The 21,191-nt window shown below is 46.0% G+C and overlaps 1 protein-coding gene across 1 annotated transcript in view; it reads right to left on the minus strand.

Annotated features, from left to right (window-relative positions):
- LOC134947576 (chromosome-associated kinesin KIF4-like) overlaps positions 1-20,301 on the minus strand; it is a 602,740-nt gene extending 582,439 nt beyond the window's left edge. Inside the window, exon 1 of the mRNA XM_063935595.1 lies at positions 20,021-20,301. The gene's annotated coding sequence lies outside the window, so the exon portion shown is untranslated. The remainder of the gene's footprint in view (positions 1-20,020) is intronic.
- Between the last annotated feature and the right edge of the window lie 890 nt (positions 20,302-21,191).

The following is a 21,191-nucleotide window of genomic DNA, read 5'->3' on the forward strand; positions in this document are numbered from 1 at the left end:
GATCACGGTCATTTGGGTAGTTTCTGTTGTCATTATGATTTAAAAAGAGTCAACACAGTTGTTTGACAATAAATGGCTTCACCCAACCACTAACCATGAGTGAAAGAAAAGTTTGTGAGTTATCATTCATAATCTCTGACAAATGGCCAGAAAATCACAAATTCTGCTAGGGTATGTAAACTTATGCGCACAACTGTACGCACAGCAGCCTGACACATACATATACACATAGCAACGTGACACACACACATATACGCACAGTGGCCTGATACACACACACAGACAAACAGACAGGGGGAGTACAAAGTGGGTGGTGGGGAGGCAGGACACAGAGCACAGACCGGCAACAGGGAGCTCACAGCAGGGGTGGAATGGGCAGGACAGAGAGCACAAGGCAGGGGTGCAGAAGTAGTAGTAGAGCAAAGGGGGTAGGAGATCAGGTAAGAGAGACAACGAGATAGTAGAACAGGGTGGGGAGGGAGGACAATTCATGAAACAGAAACAGCAAGAGAGGGGTGGGGGCCAGAAGTGGGAGAGCAGAGCAGGGCGTGGTAGTAGAACAGGGAAGAGAGTAAGTGAGAGAGTAAAGCAGAACAGGAAGAAGGGGGCAGAGCAGGGGGAACCGCTCTGCCCTCAGAACAGTGCAGAGCAGAGCAGGGGGAGGGGGCAAAGAGAGCAGAGCAAGGGGAGGGGGGAAAAGGAGCAAAGCGAGTGGCGAGGGAAGGTAAAGAGAGCAGTGTGTTTGGGGGGGGGGAAGAGATCAGAGCGGAGGGGGGGGGGTTGGAACAGGAGAGGATGGACCTGCGGGTACTCACCTGGCTGCTCAGTGAGACGCTGAGCCCTCGAGCTGTTCTGTGCCTGGTGCTGTTGTGTGCGATGTGCTGCGTCTCGCTGCTCTGGCTGCTGGACATCTAGGGCACCCAGTGGCAACTGCTACTGCTCAGGAGGAAGAGGATGACAGCCCGGCAAGCCGATGGGTTAAATATAAATAATATAAATTATTATAAATAAATATAAATAAAAGAGAGAGTAAGAAAATATGGGGAGGGACAGAGAGAGAGAGAGAGAGAGAGAGGGGGGGGGGCAAAGAGAGCAGAGCAGGGTGAGGCAAAGAGAGCAAACAGCTAATTCCAAGTGAAGCCACTGTACACCCCCTGCAGACGGCCACTACGCAGTTGCAACAAATTGAAATTCACTAACTCTATAATGGGGCACAGACAGCATGCATACCACCATCACAAATAGAAAAATGTTATATATAATAGAGATGAGCGCCGGAAATTTTTCGGGTTTTGTGTTTTGGTTTTGGGTTCGGTTCCGCGGCCGTGTTTTGGGTTCGACCGCGTTTTGGCAAAACCTCACCGAATTTTTTTTGTCGGATTCGGGTGTGTTTTGGATTCGGGTGTTTTTTTCAAAAAACCCTAAAAAACAGCTTAAATCATAGAATTTGGGGGTAATTTTGATCCCAAAGTATTATTAACCTCAAAAAACATAATTTACACTCATTTTCAGCCTATTCTGAACACATCACACCTCACAATATTATTTTTAGTCCTAAAATTTGCACCGAGGTCGCTGTGTGAGTAAGATAAGCGACCCTAGTGGCCGACACAAACACCGGGCCCATCTAGGAGTGGCACTGCAGTGTCACGCAGGATGTCCCTTCCAAAAAACCCTCCCCAAACAGCACATGACGCAAAGAAAAAAAGAGGCGCAATGAGGTAGCTGTGTGAGTAAGATTAGCGACCCTAGTGGCCGACACAAACACCGGGCCCATCTAGGAGTGGCACTGCAGTGTCACGCAGGATGTCCCTTCCAAAAAACCCTCCCCAAACAGCACATGACGCAAAGAAAAAAAGAGGCGCAATGAGGTAGCTGACTGTGTGAGAAAGATAAGCGACCCTAGTGGCCGACACAAACACCGGGCCCATCTAGGAGTGGCACTGCAGTGTCACGCAGGATGTCCCTTCCAAAAAACCCTCCCCAAACAGCACATGACGCAAAGAAAAAAAGAGGCGCAATGAGGTAGCTGACTGTGTGAGAAAGATAAGCGACCCTAGTGGCCGACACAAACACCGGGCCCATCTAGGAGTGGCACTGCAGTGTCACGCAGGATGTCCCTTCCAAAAAACCCTCCCCAAACAGCACATGACGCAAAGAAAAAAAGAGGCGCAATGAGGTAGCTGTGTGAGTAAGATTAGCGACCCTAGTGGCCGACACAAACACCGGGCCCATCTAGGAGTGGCACTGCAGTGTCACGCAGGATGTCCCTTCCAAAAAACCCTCCCCAAACAGCACATGACGCAAAGAAAAAAAGAGGCGCAATGAGGTAGCTGACTGTGTGAGAAAGATAAGCGACCCTAGTGGCCGACACAAACACCGGGCCCATCTAGGAGTGGCACTGCAGTGTCACGCAGGATGTCCCTTCCAAAAAACCCTCCCCAAACAGCACATGACGCAAAGAAAAAAAGAGGCGCAATGAGGTAGCTGTGTGAGAAAGATAAGCGACCCTAGTGGCCGACACAAACACCGGGCCCATCTAGGAGTGGCACTGCAGTGTCACGCAGGATGTCCCTTCCAAAAAACCCTCCCCAAACAGCACATGACGCAAAGAAAAATAAAAGAAAAAAGAGGTGCAAGATGGAATTGTCCTTGGGCCCTTCCCACCCACCCTTATGTTGTATAAACAAAACAGGACATGCACACTTTAACCAACCCATCATTTCAGTGACAGGGTCTGCCACACGACTGTGACTGAAATGACGGGTTGGTTTGGACCCCCACCAAAAAAGAAGCAATTAATCTCTCCTTGCACAAACTGGCTCTACAGAGGCAAGATGTCCACCTCATCATCATCCTCCGATATATCACCGTGTACATCCCCCTCCTCACAGATTATCAATTCGTCCCCACTGGAATCCACCATGTCAGCTCCCTGTGTACTTTGTGGAGGCAATTGCTGCTGGTCAATGTCTCCGCGGAGGAATTGATTATAATTCATTTTAATGAACATCATCTTCTCCACATTTTCTGGATGTAACCTCGTACGCCGATTGCTGACAAGGTGAGCGGCGGCACTAAACACTCTTTCGGAGTACACACTTGTGGGAGGGCAACTTAGGTAGAATAAAGCCAGTTTGTGCAAGGGCCTCCAAATTGCCTCTTTTTCCTGCCAGTATAAGTACGGACTGTGTGACGTGCCTACTTGGATGCGGTCACTCATATAATCCTCCACCATTCTATCAATGGTGATAGAATCATATGCAGTGACAGTAGACGACATGTCCGTAATGGTTGTCAGGTCCTTCAGTCCGGACCAGATGTCAGCATCAGCAGTCGCTCCAGACTGCCCTGCATCACCGCCAGCGGGTGGGCTCGGAATTCTGAGCCTTTTCCTCGCACCCCCAGTTGCGGGAGAATGTGAAGGAGGAGATGTTGACAGGTCGCGTTCCGCTTGACTTGACAATTTTCTCACCAGCAGGTCTTTGAAACCCAGCAGACTTGTGTGCGCCGGAAAGAGAGATCCAAGGTAGGTTTTAAATCTAGGATCGAGCACGGTGGCCAAAATGTAGTGCTCTGATTTCAACAGATTGACCACCCGTGAATCCTTGTTAAGCGAATTAAGGGCTCCATCCACAAGTCCCACATGCCTAGCGGAATCGCTCTGTCTTAGCTCCTCCTTCAATGTCTCCAGCTTCTTCTGCAAAAGCCTGATGAGGGGAATGACCTGACTCAGGCTGGCAGTGTCTGAACTGACTTCACGTGTGGCAAGTTCAAAAGGTTGCAGAACCTTGCACAACGTTGAAATCATTCTCCACTGCGCTTGAGACAGGTGCATTCCACCTCCTATATCGTGGTCAGTTGTATAGGCTTGAATGGCCTTTTGCTGCTCCTCCAACCTCTGAAGCATATAGAGGGTTGAATTCCACCTCGTTACCACCTCCTGCTTCAGATGATGGCAGGGCAGGTTCAGGCGTTTTTGGTGGTGCTCCAGTCTTCTGTACGTGCTGCCTGTACGCCGAAAGTGTCCCGCAATTTTTCTGGCCACCGACAGCATCTCTTGCACGCCCCTGTCGTTTTTTAAAAAATTCTGCACCACCAAATTCAAGGTATGTGCAAAACATGGGACGTGCTGGAATTTGCCCAGATGTAATGCACGCACAATATTGCTGGCGTTGTCCGATGCCACAAATCCACAGGAGAGTCCAATTGGGGTAAGCCATTCCGCGATGATCTTCCTCAGTTGCCGTAAGAGGTTTTCAGCTGTGTGCGTATTCTGGAAACCGGTGATACAAAGCGTAGCCTGCCTAGGAACGAGTTGGCGTTTGCGAGATGCTGCTACTGGTGCCGCCGCTGCTGTTCTTGCGGCGGGAGTCCATACATCTACCCAGTGGGCTGTCACAGTCATATAGTCCTGACCCTGCCCTGCTCCACTTGTCCACATGTCCGTGGTTAAGTGGACATTGGGTACAGCTGCATTTTTTAGGACACTGGTGACTCTTTTTCTGAGGTCTGTGTACATTTTCGGTATCGCAACCCTAGAGAAATGGAACCTAGATGGTATTTGGTACCGGGGACACAGTACCTCCAACAAGTCTTTAGTTGGCTCTGCAGTAATGATGGATACCGGAACCACGTTTCTCACCACCCAGGATGTCAAGGCCTCAGTTATCCGCTTTGCAGTAGGATGACTGCTGTGATATTTAATCTTCCTCGCAAATGACTGTTGGACAGTCAATTGCTTGGTGGAAGTAGTAAAAGTGGTCTTACGACTTCCTCTCTGGGATGACCATCGACTCCCAGCAGCAACAACAGCAGCGCCAGCAGCAGTAGGCGTTACACGCAAGGATGCATCGGAGGAATCCCAGGCAGGAGAGGAATCGTCAGAATTGCCAGTGACATGGCCTGCAGGACTATTGGCATTCCTGGGGAAGGAGGAAATTGACACTGAGGGAGTTGGTGGGGTGGTTTGCGTGAGCTTGGTTACAAGAGGAAGGGATTTACTGGTCAGTGGAGTGCTTCCGCTGTCACCCAAAGTTTTTGAACTTGTCACTGACTTATTATGAATGCGCTGCAGGTGACGTATAAGGGAGGATGTTCCGAGGTGGTTAACGTCCTTACCCCTACTTATTACAGCTTGACAAAGGGAACACACGGCTTGACACCTGTTGTCCGCATTTCTGGTGAAATACCTCCACACCGAAGAGCTGATTTTTTTGGTATTTTCACCTGGCATGTCAACGGCCATATTCGTCCCACGGACAACAGGTGTCTCCCCGGGTGCCTGACTTAAACAAACCACCTCACCATCAGAATCCTCCTTGTCAATTTCCTCCCCAGCGCCAGCAACACCCATATCCTCCTCATCCTGGTGGACTTCAACACTGACATCTTCAATCTCACTATCAGGAACTGGACTGCGGGTGCTCCTTCCAGCACTTGCAGGGGGCGTGCAAATGGTGGAAGGCGCATGCTCTTCACATCCAGTGTTGGGAAGGTCAGGCATCGCAACCGACACAATTGGACTCTCCTTGTGGATTTGGGATTTCGAAGAACGCACAGTTCTTTGCTGTGCTTTTGCCAGCTTGAGTCGTTTCATTTTTCTAGCGAGAGGCTGAGTGCTTCCATCCTCATGTGAAGCTGAACCACTAGCCATGAACATAGGCCAGGGCCTCAGCCGTTCCTTGCCACTCCGTGTGGTAAATGGCATATTGGCAAGTTTACGCTTCTCCTCCGACAATTTTAGTTTAGGTTTTGGAGTCCTTTTTTTTCTGATATTTGGTGTTTTGGATTTGACATGCTCTGTACTATGACATTGGGCATCGGCCTTGGCAGACGACGTTGCTGGCATTTCATCGTCTCGGCCATGACTAGTGGCAGCAGCTTCAGCACGAGGTGGAAGTGGATCTTGATCTTTCCCTAATTTTGGAACCTCAACTTTTTTGTTCTCCATATTTTATAGGCAGAACTAAAAGGCACCTCAGGTAAACAATGGAGATGGATGGATTGGATACTAGTATACAATTATGGACGGACTGCCACGGTTAGGTGGTATAAAAAAACCACGGTTAGGTGGTATATATTATAATAATAATACAATTATGGATGGACGGACTGCCTGCCGACTGCCGACACAGAGGTAGCCACAGCCGTGAACTACCGCACTGTACACTGGTTGATAAAGAGATAGTAGTATACTCGTAACAACTAGTATGACACTATGACGACGGTATAAAGAAAGAAAAAAAAATACCACGGTTAGGTGGTATATATTATAATAATAATACAATTATGGATGGACGGACTGCCTGCCGACTGCCGACACAGAGGTAGCCACAGCCGTGAACTACCGCACTGTACACTGGTTGATAAAGAGATAGTAGTATACTCGTAACAACTAGTATGACACTATGACGACGGTATAAAGAATGAAAAAAAAACCACGGTTAGGTGGTATATATTATAATAATAATACAATTATGGATGGACGGACTGCCTGCCGACTGCCGACACAGAGGTAGCCACAGCCGTGAACTACCGCACTGTACACTGGTTGATAAAGAGATAGTAGTATACTCGTAACAACTAGTATGACACTATGACGACGGTATAAAGAAAGAAAAAAAAATACCACAGTTAGGTGGTATATATTATAATAATAATACAATTATGGATGGACGGACTGCCTGCCGACTGCCGACACAGAGGTAGCCACAGCCGTGAACTACCGCACTGTACACTGGTTGATAAAGAGATAGTAGTATACTCGTAACAACTAGTATGACACTATGACGACGGTATAAAGAATGAAAAAAAAACCACGGTTAGGTGGTATATATTATAATAATAATACAATTATGGATGGACGGACTGCCTGCCGACTGCCGACACAGAGGTAGCCACAGCCGTGAACTACCGCACTGTACACTGGTTGATAAAGAGATAGTAGTATACTCGTAACAACTAGTATGACACTATGACGACGGTATAAAGAATGAAAAAAAAACCACGGTTAGGTGGTATATATTATAATAATAATACAATTATGGATGGACGGACTGCCTGCCAACTGCCGACACAGAGGTAGCCACAGCCGTGAACTACCGCACTGTACACTGGTTGATAAAGAGATAGTAGTATACTCGTAACAACTAGTATGACACTATGACGGTATAAAGAATGAAAAAAAAACCACGGTTAGGTGGTATATATTATAATAATAATACAATTATGGATGGACGGACTGCCTGCCGACTGCCGACACAGAGGTAGCCACAGCCGTGAACTACCGCACTGTACACTGGTTGATAAAGAGATAGTAGTATACTCGTAACAACTAGTATGACACTATGACGACGGTATAAAGAAAGAAAAAAAAATACCACGGTTAGGTGGTATATATTGTAATACAATTATGGATGGACGGACTGCCTGCCGAGTTCCGACTGCCGACACAGAGGTAGCCACAGCCGTGAACTACCGCACTGTACTGTGTCTGCTGCTAATATAGACTGGTTGATAAAGAGATAGTATACAATACATACAACAATATACTACTATACTGGTGGTCAGGCACTGGTCACCACTAGTCACACTGGCAGTGGCACTCCTGCAGCAAAAGTGTGCACTGTTTAATTTTAAATTAATATAATATTATGTACTCCTGGGGGCTCCTGCTATAACAACCTGCAGTGCTCCCCAGTCTCCCCCACAATTATTATAAGCTTTGCCTTTTATACATTGATGTGCAGCACACTGGGCTGAGCTGAGTGCACACAGACTGAGTCACACTGTGTGACTGGCTGCTGCTGTGTATCGTTTTTTTTCAGGCAGAGAACGGATATAGCAGAGAACGGATATATTATATTAAAATAAATAAAAGTTAACTAACAACAACTGCACTGGTCACTGTGGTAAACTCTGTCTGACTCTGCACAATCTCTCTCTCTCTTCTAATCTAATTTCTAATGGAGAGGACGCCAGCCACGTCCTCTCCCTATCAATCTCAATGCACGTGTGAAAATGGCGGCGACGCGCGGCTCCTTATATAGAATCCGAGTCTCGCGAGAATCCGACAGCGTCATGATGACGTTCGGGCGCGCTCGGGTTAACCGAGCAAGGCGGGAGGATCCGAGTCTGCTCGGACCCGTGAAAAAAACATGAAGTTCGTGCGGGTTCGGTTTCAGAGAAACCGAACCCGCTCATCTCTAATATATAATACAGGTTGAGTATCCCTTATCCAAAATGCTTGGGACCAGAGGTATTTTGGATATCAGATTTTTCCGTATTTTGGAATAATTAGATAACATAATGAGATCTTATGATGATGGGACCTAAGTCTAAGCACAGAATGCATTTATGTTACATATATACCCTAAACACACAGCCTGAAGGTCATTTTAGCCAAGATTTTTTATAACTTTGTGCATTAAACAAAGTGTGTCTACATTCACACATTTCATATACACCTTATACACAAAGCCTGAAGGTCATTTAATACAATATTATTAATAACTTTGTGTATTAAACAAAGTTTGTGTACATTGAGCCATCAAAAAACAAAGGTTTCACTATCTCACTCTCACTCAAAAAAGTCCGTATTTCGGAATATTCCGTATTTCGGAATATTTGGATATGGGATACTCAACCTGTAGCCTCAAATTATTCATCATTAATACATTAAGTACCAGTCATGTGTATCTGATTTAATTAAATAACTTCTTAAATAGTAACAATAATTTGAGGCTAACAGTGGACATTTTAAGTAGCCATGACGTGTTGGACATTTTTAATTATTTATTGCATGTGCGGATAAAAATGTATATGTGATATGTGGTAAACAGCCTCGTTAAAGTATATGAGTGAATTTAAACCTAAAATCATGTCTAATATGTGTTGTTTAATGTAATTTTATTGTATGCTGCAGCAGTACATGTTTTTTATGAATGAATATTCATTGAAGAAACATATAAAGTGTTCTATAAATGAGAATATCAGTATTGAGTTGTCTCCGTGAATTGGTCCAAGCAGCGCTAATATTTCTTAGTTATTTCCCTGCAATTATTGTTTTATACAATCACACACACACAGCGTGCAAACCACAGCAGTTATATATTTTTTGTGATTAATGATTTCTAAGCACTGAGATCATACTATATCACCACACTGCATAACACTACTCACAATAAAATTAAAACATCCCACTTCCTCATTCTAAATGAGCTTACCGTGAGTTCTCTTCCCAATGAAAGTCCAGACCAAGCAGACTGAAAGCAGCAGAGTGTAAGCAGAGGGCAGTGGGAATGGACATCGATGGTCGATGTTTTCTTTCGATGGTAGTGTTTTTACCATTCTATGGTGACCTTCCAATGTTTGCCACCATCGAATGGTGATCATTCAATAGTGTTCCGATAGTGGATTTAAAAAAAAAAATCTTTATAGAATGCCTTCCCTGGCTGCTGTGGGGAGATACTAGAAGGAATGACACTCTGGTCTGCATAAATGGAATGCCAGTTGACTATAATGGGAGCACATTGAACTTTTATGTATATTTCAAAAACTCTTAAACTTTTAAAGTATATCTTCAGCACACATCTTCCTAAGGTGATGTCACATATTTTACATCCAGAATTGCGCGGAATGACGGCGGTTTACTATGGAATGGTTTTACTATGGAATGAAAGCAGTAAATATCTCTCATATAAAACCCACAATTTTTCTATGATCCCCTAAGCACACACACACTAATCTTTTTCGATTTGTGTCCACCTACATCAGTACCCTACTATACATGTCACATAATGTGGAATGACTGCTGATTGCTATGGAATGACAGCTGTTTTATCCACCCCCCTAAGCAACATTAGTATTAAAGCAGTGCATATGTCCCATATAAAACCCAAGACTTTTCTATGATCCCCTAAGCACACACACTAATACTTTTCCATATGTGTCCACCTACACCTATAGCCTACTATACATGTCACATAATGCGGAATGACGGCGATTTACTATGGAATGACAGCTGTTTTATTCGCCACCCCTCAGCAAAATTAGCATGAAAGCAGTGCATATGTCCCATATAAAACCCCTGATTTTTCTATGATCCCCTATGCGCACTCACTAATGCTTTTCTATATGTGTCCGCCTACATCTATACTCTACTATACATGTGACATAATGCGGAATTATGGCTGTTTATTATGGAATGACAGACGTTTTATTCGCCATCTCTGAGCAAAATATATTAAAAAATGCAGTGCATACAGTATGTCCCATATAAAAAACCAGATTTTTCTATGATCCCGCCTACATCTGTACCTTACTATACATGTCACATGATTCGGAATGACAGTTGCTTATTATGGAACAGAGACAGAGCCTGTGGCCTGTTGAATCTGGCCCATAATGTGGTTCCCAAGTAATATGAGGCGCGTTGGGTATGGAATCCCGGCCGCCAGAATGCCTGTAGCGGGGATAGCGTTAGAAAGACAATTGCGGGCTTGCTGCGCTCACCACGCTGTGGGCTCACTGCGCTCGCTACAGGTTCTATTCCCGCTCTATGGGTGTCATGGACAGCCACGAGTGTGACTAGCCCTGGGGCAGCTGTCGGCATTCTCGGCAGTCGGGATCACGGAGTCGGTATTCTGACAGCCGGGATCCCGACCACCGAAATATTAACTACATCCCTATGAGGCATAGGGGGGAATTCAATTATGTGCTGGATGGATTTGCCTGGTGAATACCGCTGTTTTGCCCGCCACTGCCGCTGTTTACGGTGACGGGGCTCTTGCTTAAAAGGGCTCGCTACCCCATAGGTAGCGAGCACTTTTAGACAAATGGGGCATTTGGCCGGCCGAATCTGTCTGTTGTTGACGTCTTTTAAACACCGCCGCAAAAGCTATTCGACTATAATTGAATTCTCCCCCTTAGTACTACAGTGTTTTGGAAGCAGTTTTATCAAACAGTAAAGTAGGGAGGAGGAGGAACCATGCGGAGCTTTGTTGTACCCGTGCAGATATGGATAAATGCTAATTATCTGTATGAATAGTTCTGATGTCATCACTTCAGCGTCCACTAGGAAGATAGGTATTATTCCTTATTACAGAGCCGTAACTAGGTGTGTGCGGAGGGGGCACCGCACATAGCGCTGCAGGGTAGGGAGCGCTTTGGCGACTCTTAATAATTATTAGTTTTAATTACTTTCATTTGCAGCTTCCCTCCTTTTTGAAGCCCAGCATCTCTTGACCGCTGCTGTCTCCTACCCTGATCCCTTCTGTCGCTAATACCTATACAGCATTCATGAACTCAACTTCAGATTTCTTTGTCACACTGTCCTTTATTACATTTCAAGATGTTGACATACACAGTGTTCGAACCCATTTCCTGTAGCATTGCAGTCAGACGATCTATTCATTGAGCTATCTGCCATTGCATAGAAAGGTAGATAATTCTAAACTAGAATATTCTAACTATTTGAAGCTTACCTTGTGCTTTGTAATAAAAAAAAATGATCAGCATTGCAGCTGAACAGATCTATGTAGTGTGTGGCTGGAAGAGATTGGATGGTTGGCTGCACACTACATAGATCTGCTCAATTGCAATGATTATAATTTTTTTACCAGTAGCTTCATATAGAGTTTTTATGCAGAATCAAATAGCTCAGTGAGTAGGGTGTTTGATTAGAATTCAACAGGTTATACAGTAGGTATGAATCCTGGGTATGACAGTATATTGAAATGTGTTATTTAACAAAGGGTATTGTAACTGAATAACAATGAGCTCTCAGGTTGAGTGCATAAATGTGGTATAAAGAGGATTTGTGTCCAAATACATTTTCTTGCTGTGGACTATAAATGTGTGTACAGTGGCAAACGCAGGATTTGCATGGGGGGGTTTCCAGAACTGGGTGGAGCCAGGCACGGGGGTGGGGACTGAGGTGACCCAGTATATGCTGGGTCCGTAAAACTAGTGAGTGTGTGTGTGTGTGTGTGTGTATAGATTATATATATATATATATATATATATATACACACACACACACACACACATATATACACTTATAAATATATCGTATATACACCTATATATATATATATATATATATATATATATATACACACATATACACATAGCATATTAAACATGTATATATATATATATATATATATATATATACACACACACACACATACAGTACACGTATATATACACATGTATCAGTGGCGTGCGGTGAGGTCAGTGGCTGGTGAGGCACTACAGCCATAATGTCCGCCAAATCCTGACGATGACCCCTACCGCCGCCAAGCCAATGCCTGCTACTGCCTCTGAGCCGATGCCCGCTGCCACCGCCAATGGCTTGTAAACTCGCCCACCATCAACTGACCCAGCCCTCCGCCACTAATTTGCATCTCACTCCGATGCCGCCAATGCCCGCTGCCTGCCTGCTCATCATACTAAACCGTCTGAACAGTCCAAACAACAATTGTCACTATTCAATTGTTGTTTGGGCACAAATGCACATCGCACATGTCTCGCCCAAACAGACAGGGTTTAGCCGAGTAAAACGCCTAAACCCGTCTAAACTCCTGCTTTGGGCATTCAAAGTGCTGGGTTTTGACCCATTTTTTCTCGCACCTCAGAAGGCTGCGCGAAAAAATTTGTCCACCGCGGTCGCCATGTGCCCGAATGGCAGAGCAATTGAATTGATGCCGTTGGGTGCCCTCTAGTGGCGGACACCTAAAAAAAACAATTGATTTTGGCCCGTACAGTACATACCTAATGTAAGCTGTCTATGCATATCCAGAGGCACATACTCTATACACTACCACCTACACACATGATGTATGTAGTCTCATCTCTATATATGCACTGATACATATATATGTAGGTGAAAGTGTATAGATCATGATATACCAGTGTGTATATATTAAAGATGAGACTGCATACAGTACATAATGTACATATGATATATACATTGCCCTCAGGGTTATCTGAGGGAGTCTGCAATCGGTGGGGGGGGGGGAGGACAAGTAACATGCAAAGACTGCAGCAGGGTAACATGAGGGAGTCTGCTGCAGATAACATGCAGAGCCTGCAGCAGGATAACATGCAGAGCATGCAGCAGGGTAACATGAAGGAGTCTGCTGCAGATAACATGCAGAGCATGCAGCAGGGCAACATGATGGAGTCTGCAATATGGAGGGGGGGGTAAGAAGGTTGCAGGTAACCTGCAGGAGCCTGTGGACGCCTGCAATCGCGGGGAGGAAGAGCAGGTAAAACAAGGAGCCTGTAGCAGGGTAACATAAAGGAGTCTGCAGGAGATGGGTGTCACCTGCGGGAGCCTGCACTCATGGGGAGGGAGGGCAGCCTGTGGACGCCTGCAATCGCGGGGAGGAAGAGCAGGTAACACATGGAGCCTGCAGCAGGGTAACATGAGGGAGTCTGCAGGAGTTGGGTCTCACCTGCGGGAGCCTGCACTCGTGGTGGATGAGAGGGGAGGCGCGTGTAACCTGCCGTTGCTGTACTCGCGGTGGATGAGGGGAGAGGCGCGGGTAACCTGCGGTGGCTGGCGGCTGCACTCGTGGGGGGGACGGGGACGGAGGACGGACGACAGGAACAGTTACACCAGTGGCGTGCGGTGAGGTCGGTGGCTGGTGAGGCACTGGTTGGTGTGTAGGTGTTTGTACAAAATGTGTAGGGGTCGCTGCGGGTGTGGCGCTATTAGATTAATGGAAGACCTGGACATCAAAATACCCATGGTGTTGTGTGTGTAACTAAACACTTACATGCCCTGAAACTCAGGGGCTGGCAACTTTTAGCCTGGGGGGGCAAACGCAAGCATGTGGCCCCTGCTTTTCTACCAACAAACTGTAATGGAAACATTTGTGTAACAAAACTTTTGCAGGAGTGGTTTATGGTGGCTTAAAAGACCATTTAAATATATATTTAACAAAATCACTTGTCAAAAAGCTATAAACAAATACAAAACCTAGTAGCAGTTTGGCCTCGCGCCTGTGCACTGCGATCCCTGCGCATGCACAGTTGTTCAATAATCGCCCACTGTGCGATTGTGCAAAACAGAGATCAGGTCTGAATTAGTCCCTAAATACGCGACTTAAGGCGCTTTAATTGGCATCTCCAAACTAAGTGCAGGGTGTGATAGGGACAAATGAATAGCTGAATTGATTCGCCCCATTGTAGGGTGCCTTTGCTAGCACTCAAACGTGGTCACCATAGCACATCAACATACTCTCGTCACTTCTAATTGAATTGCCCACTACGGGTCAGTTAAATCCCTATAGAGGAGGAGGATATTTCCAGCAATGGCAGGCAAATATTACATGTGCAAGACTGACATTCCTAGTGGCGCTTGCGTCAATCAGTCAGCGCTGACGCATGTGCATGAGAGCCGGCAGCGGTGCTTGCGTATTACATTCAAAGACCCTTGTACTTTTGACGTCCCGGCAAATAAAATAAACAAACTTTATTAGCAGCTCACAGGTGTCCTTTGCTTTCCTAGTTGGCCACTGCTCGACACACTTCATATACTCGCAGGTAATCATGCTATGTGGAAAATTAATAAGCATAAAGGTGGGCTCTTTGTTCTTTAAGTGCTGCTGGAATACCATTGTCATAGAACAGTATGGCGGTGGCAATGTTTTATTACAAGTATGCAGAGACAAAAGAGAATAGTTATTTTCTCTACACTAAATCTTGCATAGTGACAGAAGTGTCAAATTGCATCAGATCTAGCGCATTAGGCACTTATAAGTTGTTAATGTGGGATGCGTTCGGAATCCCGTCAGGAGACTGGTGCTGGGACTCCGGCAGCCCAAAGGTGACTATTGAGGTGAGGGTTAGAGCACGGGGGGAGGGTTAGTCATTAGGGGGGGAGGGGGGGGTTAGCCATAGCTGAAGACCCTGGAGGGTTAGCCCTAGCCGACAAACGAGAGAGAGAGAGAGAGAGAGATAGAGAGAGAGAGAGTGTGTGTGTGTGTGTGTGTGTGTGTGTGTGTGTGTGTGTGTGTGTGTGTGTGTGTGTGTGGCAGGAATTTCATACCCAACCCATTAATATATATCCCCCACTCACTATTATAAAATAATTAGTAATGCAGGCAGGCAGTGCCCATCTTTTCAGTCCCCTCCAGACAACCCCCTCCTACCCTTCCTCTTTTCTCTTGAAAACTCTGGAAGAAAATAACTAACCTTAAGTTCCTGTGCTCTAATCAGCTCCGCTGCTCCTGGCATCTCCTCCCAGTGTCCCAGCTCTGTCACACGGCACTAGTGATGGGTAGTTCATGAATGATTAGTTCAAAATGAACTAATCTTCAAAGTGAACTAGTTCGTTCAGTTCACAGCTTTGGCAAAGATTAGTTCATCAGGAAGGAGGAGTCAGATACAGACAGAATAGAGCCAGCATTAGGCTTCTCACTGTCTCATTCACTGGATTTTCACTTCCTGAATCTGATGCTGTGAAATGAAAGTTAAAAGTACAACACAGCCCAGCAATACAGATCTAATAAAAAATAGCATCTGCACTGCCTAGCCAAAGTCTATGGGGTAAATTTACTAAGGTGGGAGATTTTTAGAACTGGTGATGTTGCCCATAGCAACCAATCCGATTATATCTATTATCTGCTAGAAGTAGCTAGATAAATGGTAAGTAGAATCTGATTGGTTGCCATGGGCAACATCACCAGTTCTAAAAATCTCCCACCTTAGTAAATTTACCCCTATGTGTGTCTGTGAGTGAGCATGTGTGGTCATGCTGCTCACCTTTCTGTGATACAATCACTGTCCTATTAGTCCAGATGTCCAAACACTTGCTGCTACTTCTGGTACTACTGGCTCCTGTGCATACTGCTGTGCTAAATCTTCTGCTGGGTGTTGTGTAGGTGCTGCTGCAGCACTGTTTTTATTCAGCTGTCACTCAGCAATACTCATTAGTCAGTACATCTCTGCTGCCACAGGGGTCACTGCTGTGCTCAGACATGGAGTGGACTCACTCTGTGGAGCTGAGTGAACTGCATTGTCCTGATGACTCGTGAGTCATTCTCCTTGCAAGTAGTTCAGTAGTTCAGTAGTTCAGCAAGTAGTTCAGTAGTTCAGTGATTCATTACAGTTCACTGATCAGTTCACTGACTCAATGACTCATACAGCCATACGAGTCAGTGCAGTACCTCTAAGCTACCATGTGTGGCACTGTTGTGCTCAGGCATATGCATTGTATGGAGCTGATACTGAACTGCATATAGCCATGATTAATTCACCTAGCATATTAGGTGGTCACAAGGTACACTGTCACTACCAATCAGCCAAAGACAAATTCTGAGTGCTGCATGCTATCCTGTAGGGCAGGCATGTCCAAACTGCGGCCCTCCAGCTGTTGTGAAACTACATATCCCAGCATGCCCTGACACAGTTTTGGTGTCAGAGAATGCTAAAGCTGTGTCAGGGCATGCTGGGATGTGTAGTTTCTCAACAGCTGGAGGGCCGCAGTTTGGACATGCCTGCTGTAGGGTCTGATTACTCTACACAAGACATAGGGGGATATGTATGTCTGTCTGATGAACCTTCAGTCTTGAAATAATTAAAAATATGATGGTACATATACTTAGGTAGTTCTATAGAAGTGATGTTGCCCATAGCAACCAATCAGTGTGTGTGTGTGTGTGTGTGTGTGTGTGTGTGTGTGTGAGAGAGAGTGAATACTGAATACCAATGAGTCAGTTTACCTCAGCTGCCACAGGGGTCACTGCTGTGCTCATGGAGTCAGTGGACTCTGTGAAGTTGATTGAACTGCATTGTCCTCACGAGTCACTCTCCTTGCAAGTAGTTCAGTAGTTCAGTAGTTCAGTCAGTGATTCATTACAGTTCACTGATCAGTTCACTGACTCAATGACTCATACAGCCATACGAGTCAGTACAGTACTTCTCAGCTACCATGTGTGGCACTGCTGTGCACAGGCATATGCATTGTATGGAGCTGATGCTGAACTGCATATAGCCATGATTCATTCCCCCAGTATATTAGGTGACAAGCTACACTCCTAATCAGCTAAAGACACAGTGCTGAGTGCTGCATGCTATCCTGTAGGGCAGGCATGTCCAAACTGCGGCCCTCCAGCTGTTGAGAAACTACACATCTCAGCATGCCCTGACACAGCTTTAGCATTCTCTGACGGCAAAACGGTGTCAGGGCATGCTGGGATATGTAGTTTCACAACAGCTGGAGGGCCGCAGTTTGGACATGCCTTCTGTAGGGTATGATTACTCCACACAAGACACAGGGGGATATGTACTATGAACCTTCAAGTGACATAAAGTTGAGCAGTTGCCCCTAGCAACCAATCAGCTTCTGTCACTTTATATACTGTTGAAGATAAATGACAGAAGCTGATGGGTTACTTTGCAACATCTCCACTTTACCTCTCTAAGGTCTGTTACATTGGGGCAAAGGCACTTTTTCTTTTCTTTTAATTACTGTATTTTAAAAGCAGAAAAAACTAAAAGTGACTTATATGACATTACTCTGGATTTGGGTCTTTCACATGCATATTATGAAGTAAAAAGGAGTACCAACAATGGGATTAATATTGCAGAGATACATATGTCACTATAAGGTTGCTATATAACTTATTGCTTTTCTTAAAAATAAAAAATCTGACATATTACACACATCTGATCATGTGAAAAAGATTATAATTCCTACAATGAGCTAGTATTAGAAATGCCTACTCTATGTGTAATAGTCTAGACTAGTTCTAAATCTAATCACTCCTTTCAGTCTCAGAGTCAGTGAGTGAAATGATGAACTAAATGAACTAGATGAACTAATCTTCTGAACTAGACTTTTCAGTGAACTAGATCATAATGAACTAATCACCGAACTGAACTAGATTTCCCATCACTACACGGCACACGCTGCGGCTTTGCCGACATTTAGAGGGGCGGGAAGCCGGGAACCTCTGTTATTGAACACTGCACAGCAATCAGTGTCTGCCGTGTCCCTTTCGGGCAACAGCTGCAGGGTCCACTGGGGACATGATCTCACTATGTCCCCATAGTGAGATCATGAATGGGTTTGGCTGGATATGGCCCTAATTAGACACAGGGAAGGCACACACAGTTAAGAGGTTGCATGTCAGAGGAGGCGGAAGCCACACAGGCACACAGAGGGAATAAGAGTGGACTGGAGTTACACATACATGCAGGTCCGGTCCGCGGTGCATACAGGAAGTGCGCACTGTGACTACAGCAGCACTGCACCTGCAAGCTTTGAAACTCCGTCAGGTGGTTGGAAAACAGATGAAAGACACTAACTACCCTGCTGCTCTGAGAGGCCGGTGGGAGATTCTTCTTGCTTTCCCCCTAGCTGTCGGGTATGTGATACAGCTGCAGCTAACTCTATTCCTCCCTGTACAGCACTGACAGTGGCAGCCGGACACAGTCACTGTCAGTGCTGAATCTGGTGCCCAATCACATCTGCCTTCAGTGACAGGGGCGTGCTTTCATATGGGCTGAAAGCACGTCCCTGCTCTGAGGCACTTGTATGGGTGCCGCTTACATTGTTTTTTTTAATGGGCTTTTACAGCCCTCGGCTTGGCCCCGCCCCCAGTCCGCCCCCTGCTTCCGGTGATTTATAATTGGCAGCTGGAGGCACCATTCTCGGTGCCTCTGAAATCAACTTAAACAATGTTTTAACTGAAAAAAAATGATGACATTATATAAAGAAGATACTTATGACACAGAATATGTGTCATAGGTATCTTCTTTGCAGTGGCGTAAGTTCGTCCCAGTCGCCCGGAGGCATGATAAATGTTGGTGCCCCCCTACATATACACACACATACCATATATTACTATCCGGCACTAAGGGTGAACAGTAGCAGCGTGCTCAGGTACCTTTCCCAATAGTAATATAGATACACATACAAAGGGGACGCACTCCAAGTCAGTCATTACAATAAAATAGACACCAGCATACCTTTATAGTACACCTACACAAAGCAGTTTAACACCTGGAGGTGGGCGGAAACGGAGCGTCAACGCAAACGCAGCGGCCCAAAACACGGTGGGTAGCTGTCTGCCTTTGCAGGCTGCATAGGCAGAGGACTACTCAAACCATGCAAAAGCACCACCGCTGTGTGATGCTTTCGCATGTCTGCGTGCGGGGAAGGGCCGGAGGGGGAGTGGCAGGACCCGGCATGCGGGGTAGACTTGCCCTGTGCTTGGCGTCCTTCCGCATGTCAGAGAAAATGATCGTAGATGTGTGTTTTTTCGCACATCTACTATCAGGTCTGAATTACCCCCTTGATTACATATTGCCAACGTAATGAGCAACTGTATTGGCCATCAATAACAAAATAAAAATAAAAACTAATTGCAGCCAATACTTACTAATAAAAATGGATGCTGCCAATGTAATTGCTATTAATTTCCCATGAAGGCATGTATGCAATAGTGATCCTTTTTACCATGCGTCCTGCTCCCCCCCCTCCCCTCCCTCCCTCTGTGTCCTCTTACCTTCTTGGATGGGACCTTTCCTGCTTAACTTGCAGACAGTGTTCAGCAAGGCACAGTACACCTTCCACCTGCCCCCATACTATCCAATCAGATCGTCTTCCATCTTCAGACGATCCTCATCTCCCAGCACACTGTCTGAAGCAGGTGAAGGGGGAAGTTAACCCTGCAGTGCCAGGCCCAGCTACAGCAGCCCTTTAATTACTGTGTGTGTGTGTATGCAGAACATGCGGGGGTCTGGTGTGTTACATAAATAAATCAGGTGCACTGACACAATCCTTAGGACTGACGACTCCCACCACATACAGTATCAGTTCCTGTGCTCCCACCCTGGGCCCTGGCTATAGGAATGGCAGTAAACAAACAGTTAACAGCAGGAGCTGCAGGAGGGGGAGATGAATAGGCAGTGGGCTGCACACAACACGGATGGACTGTGGCCACGCAGATCAGATGTCAGTGAGTGTGCACTGTGCAGATGTCCCGAGACAGTGAATTACCTTACGCTGGTGATTAAGCAGCTTCACCTCTGACCACCCTGGCAGCTCTGTCCGGCAATACACAGCAAATGGCAGTGGAAACAGGTGTGCCTGTCACATCGTTTCCACTAACACACAGCTCGAGCCCAGCAGCCGCACACACTGCTCCCGGCTAACGGCACCCGGAAGTGGCAGCAGGACGGAGCAGGTAATAGGTTCTGTGTTGTGTTCCAGCTGCTGGAACGCAAACCCGAAAGCGTGGAGGCCAGCAGCAAGCTGCAGGGACTCGCATGGTGTCCTGCTGGACCAATCCGTCCGGCCCCCTCCGTCTGCAAGAATGATTTACAAAAAAAAAAAAAGTAGCAGCGGGAGACAGTGGAGAAGCGCCCCCTTGAGGCCAGGAGCCCGGCGGCAGCCGACTCCACTGCCTCCCACAGTTCCGCCCCTGCTTCTTTGTATTAATGTAATCATTAATGACAGGGGAGGCACTGCCTCCCCTGACTGCACGTCCCTGAGTTACACTTACATTGTACACAGTGTGCGGCAATGCCCTCCGGTGGCCGGCGCCCATAGGCAGCTGCATAAAGCTGCCTAATGGGGGCACGGGCCCTGCTGCTGACGCTGCATTGGGTGATTGGACCAGCGGATCCAGCCCTGGATCCGCTGTCCAATCACATCCGCCCCTGTCAACGCGGCACTTTGACTAGTGCCGCTTTGTTGACTTTTTTCAATGGGCTTTTAAAGCCCAGTGCTTGGCCCCGCCCCCCACTTTATTCCCATTCCTATTGGCAATAGGAGGCACTGTTATCAGTGCCTCCAAAACTATGTAACTGTATTAAAATTAATATAATAATATTACGAAGATACTTATGACACAGAATATGTGTCATAAGTATCTTCCTTGTATTATTTCAAACATTAATGACAGGGGAGGCACTGCCTCCCCTGACTGCACGTCCCTGACATGTATATATATCATATGTGTGTGTGTGTTTATATGTATGTATATACATGTGTATATATGTATTATTATTATTATCCTTTATTTATATGGCGCCAAAAGGGATCCGCAGCGCCCATTACACAGTACATAATAAAATGAGCAAACAAGAAAACCGCACTTACAGTACAGGACAAAATAGGACAGGTATAGAAAACCTGGGGTTAGGTGCCATCAAAGGGAGTATGGAGT

The sequence above is a fragment of the Pseudophryne corroboree genome, chromosome 8 (assembly GCF_028390025.1).
Source record: "Pseudophryne corroboree isolate aPseCor3 chromosome 8, aPseCor3.hap2, whole genome shotgun sequence".
NCBI lineage: Eukaryota > Metazoa > Chordata > Amphibia > Anura > Myobatrachidae > Pseudophryne > Pseudophryne corroboree.